This window comes from Calidris pugnax, unplaced genomic scaffold, assembly GCF_001431845.1.
Source record: "Calidris pugnax isolate Ruff unplaced genomic scaffold, ASM143184v1 scaffold9, whole genome shotgun sequence".
NCBI classification, from domain to species: domain Eukaryota; kingdom Metazoa; phylum Chordata; class Aves; order Charadriiformes; family Scolopacidae; genus Calidris; species Calidris pugnax.
The window spans coordinates 5,838,531-5,842,351 of record NW_015090778.1 but is presented as its reverse complement, the minus strand read 5'-3'; the positions used below and the strand labels follow the sequence as shown (position 1 = coordinate 5,842,351).

The window sequence follows — 3,821 nt, the reverse complement described above, 5'->3', positions numbered from 1 at the left end:
TGCACATGGCTCTGGTTTTCTCCAGGGAGCGATGCAGGATTTGGCAGAGCTGAGAAACTGCCCTCCCTGGTTGTTGAAATTCAAGGAATAAAGCCAGTTTCTGGTAAAGGAACCTTCCAAGTTTTCCCTGCTGGGCTTTACCACTTTATTTCTATTAAAAATGCACGACCCTCTGCACTCTCCCCCTCCCTAACATTACTCAAACCCCTCTGCTCAGCAAATAACTGCATCGCAGGCAGCGAGTGAGACTGAGCCCGGATAAGCCTTTCCAGAGGAGCTAAACCTGCTTAAAGCCGGCGCTGTTCCCCGACCCACCCTCCTAATCCTGCCCAGCTGATAATGAAATAATAAAGGGCTGCAAAGCCTTGCTCTCCATGGACTGTGGGGGAGGTTTCTGCTGCCTCCGTACATGCCAGGAGCTGGGATATTAATTACTCCTTAAGTAAACAGAATTGCTTCTTTCTTCTCCTTTGCCTGGCTGTAAAATCAGGTGTGACCCTCACCCTGCAGAGCAGAGACATCGGAGTCGCTCCCTTTGCCAGGAGAAAGGTTGGCTGTTGCAGTGATAACAGCCACGATCTCTGCCCGCTGCCCTGCCCTGGCTCCTCGGGGGCTGACCCCGACCCCACAGCTCCACCAGCCTCCCTGGTGGGACCCCCGGGGCTGTCTCTGCGAAGCTGCTGGGCTTCTCCCTGCAGGGATGAAGCTGCAGACACTGGGGGGAATCTCAGAAAGACGAGAGTGTGGTGATTTTGGGGCAGGACGTGTTGTCAAGCCCCTCCAAGGCGACTGCACGCAGAGGTGCCACCTGGAGTCTGCTGTGTCGGAGGCTGCCCTGCAGCAGAATGCACAAACTCGTTGCATCTCAGCTGGGAATGCGAGAGGAGGTGACAAGGCAGGTAGAATCCATCCCCTGTGCCCAGCGTGGGTCTGAGCACCCCTCAGGGCAGCAGGAATGAGGACCGGAGGATAGTGCTGGAGGGGCAAAGCAGAGGCTGGGGGCACTCAGGATGGCCACAGCATCAGCCCTGGGGCTGGTGTGCCAAGGATGCCAAGCGAGGAGCCAGCTGGCCCCAGGTGGCCACCTGGTCCCCCTTTCCTGGGTGCTGCTCTGAAGTTTCTCCCTGCAACTGCTACTGCCCTCGTTGGGGTGTCCCCACAGGAGCCTGTCCCCATGTTCCTTGGGGTGTCCCTGCCCCCCCAGGAGCTGCTGTTTGTTTGGTGGGTGCAGGAGAGGCCTCAGGAAGGAGCCAAATTCCTACATCCCAAAAATACTCTGTGCCCCCCCCTTTTTTTTTTTCAGCTTCTTCCTTTTGAATCATAGAATGGATTAGGTTGGAAGGGACCTTAAAGATCATTCAGTTCCAACCCTCCTGCCCTGGGCAGGGACACCTCCCACCAGAGCAGGTTGCTCAAAGCCCCGTCCAACCTGGCCTTGAACCCCTCCAGGGAGGGAAGTACAAAGCCAGCAACTTGTGACAAGTGAATGGCCGCAGAGTGGGTGCTGTGACTGCTGACAAACAAATGTGCCTCGCAGGGCAGCAGCGGCCATCGCTAAATACACACCGAAGGAGAGCCCAGCCCTTGGTTGAGGGTGCTCATAGGGGGGATCTGGGCATGGATGCTGCCAGTTCACCCCAAGCTGCAGGGTTATCACCAGGCTGAAGGCCAAATCAGCATCACATGCCCAGCTGCGCTGCCTTCTTGGAGAAAATCAAAGCAGCTGATGCTGTTAGCTCTCACCCAGCCCTACACTGCCATCGGGGAACAAGCAGGGACGTGGGAGTGGAGCTGAAACAGCCCCTGCCGGGACAAGGCATGGACCTGCAGGGGACAGAGGGGACTTGGAGAGGCAACAGCGACCCAACAGGGACCACAGGCAGCTGTGGTGTCTGCAAACTGGCTGTGTGGTGGGAGAGGGGGATGGTGCTGTGCTGGATCTGCCCCCCGCAGCAAGCGCAGGGGGTGATGGCTGTGCCACAGATTCCCTCACCCTGCCAGCCCAGGCACCGTGGAGGCAGAGATGTAAATCTTGACCTTGTCCAGCTGCATCATGCAACCCCGCAGCTTGTTTTGCTGCACTCATGGCTGGTGCACGCAGAGCCCTGATCCTGCTGCGGGAGCAAAGCCACGGGCTGGTGAGGTGAATGGGGGACTCTCCTTCCTTGGACATCAGGTAAATAACCGCGGGGCTGGTCCTGAGTGATCATGGAAGGGGATGCGGGGATGGATGCACACTGCAGGGACAAATACACATCACCAGACATGGTGAAGGGGGACAAAACTTGCTATCCAGGTGCTCAGGAGGTGCACCAGTGGCATACGGAGGGGGACACGGATGCATCTGTGGGAAAGTAATGGAAGATTGGCGAGGAGGACTGTAAATACGCTCAAGTGACTCGCATGTGGGGTGCTGGAAAATACATATATCACACTAATTGTGGCTTAGTTCTGTGCGCTCAACAAGTAGAACATCTGCACTTAGATAACATAGTCCTGGAATGGACTCAGGGGCACCTTATCGACCACGCCTGAGATTCTTGCCCTGCTGTTGAAGAGATCAAAGCACAGCAGAAAACTCTGCCTGCCAGAATCCTTGAAATACAGGCCCAAACAGCAAGTGGGGGATCTCTTGCTCCCTCACTCCCTTGCTAACACTCTCGTACCATTAAGGACTCTCGCTCTATGGTGCCTGCATCCCCTGCTTGCCTGTCTCTGCCCAGGTGCTGCTTCACAGGTTCCCCAATCCATGAAGTATTGAGATTAAATTTGTTCTCTGCCCTTAATCCATGGTTTTGTGGTTGTTCCTGCGTCCTGCCTGCATTGGTTCACACAGCATCCGTGTCTTGTTTACAGTGAGGAAACCGCATCTTAACAAAGGCTGGAGAGAGACAATCTTTAATGAAGTGTTGGGCGGAAAGGGGGCTGACGTGAAGTGTTCGTGACAGGAGTCGTCGCCAGAGGCACCGCCGCTGTCACGTACCCAACCCCGAGCGAGCGGCTGGCACCCACCAGAGCAACCCTGCAAGACGGGGAGAGACACTACTCAGCAACGGAGGCATCCATCCTCCATGCCCTGAACGAAGCCCACCGTCACCTCCACCCTCTGAGCTGAGGGACGATGGCCTCACCACAGCCACACACACCTTACTTTTAGGGAAAGGGCACCGAGACCAGCTGGAGCCCCTTGGGGCCCTCAGCAAGGTGCTGAGGGAAGGCCTGAGGCCTTGCTGGAAGAACCCCTCCTGAAGACTGTGGGGTTCGGGGCGGGGGTCAGGGAAGGCCTGAGGCCTTGCTGGAAGAACCCTTCCTGAAGACTGTGGGGCTCGGGGAGGGGGTCAGGGTTAGGATCTATGGGGCGGGCGGCCATAGAGCCAGGCTAGAGCGCCGCCGCGCCACTTCCGGTGGGCCGCCATCTTAGGGGAGGGCAGTGAAGCCGCCGCCTTGAGGCCGGGCAGAAGCGCGCCGAGGGGAAGAGGCGGCCGCGCTGCGCGCCTCTCGCTGAGGAAAAGGGATTTAACGCCCTTCTTCACGCCTTCTCCTCTTCCTCAGGTACTGGCGCTGTTGGGGTAGTGGGTGATATAAGCCTTCCCCTGTTGTGAGGAAGGCGGGGGGGGAGTGCGGCCGCTGTGCCCTCACCTAACATGGCAGCGGGGGCGGTCTCTCCCCGCGGAGAAGATGGCGGCCGAGGGGAGCGGCGCTCTAGCCGGGTGGCGGAGCTCGCTTGGCTGGGTGAGAGGAGCGTGAGGGGACACCCCCAACCCCACCACAGGGATCCCTCTCCTCCAGCCTTGCTGCCTTACATAGAACCCCACCCTTCA

General features: G+C 58.0%; 1 protein-coding gene across 2 annotated transcripts in view; it reads left to right on the top strand.

Moving 5' to 3' along the window:
- Positions 1-3,416: 3,416 nt before the first annotated feature.
- The window catches only part of PRPSAP1 (phosphoribosyl pyrophosphate synthetase-associated protein 1), a 29,811-nt gene continuing 29,406 nt past the window's right edge, over positions 3,417-3,821 (top strand). Inside the window, exon 1 of one of the 2 annotated variants that reach the window (XM_014953102.1) lies at positions 3,417-3,552. The gene's annotated coding sequence lies outside the window, so the exon portion shown is untranslated. Of the gene's footprint in view, positions 3,553-3,666; positions 3,733-3,821 lie in introns of those variants that run through there. The other variant, XM_014953110.1, reaches the window with a different exon arrangement.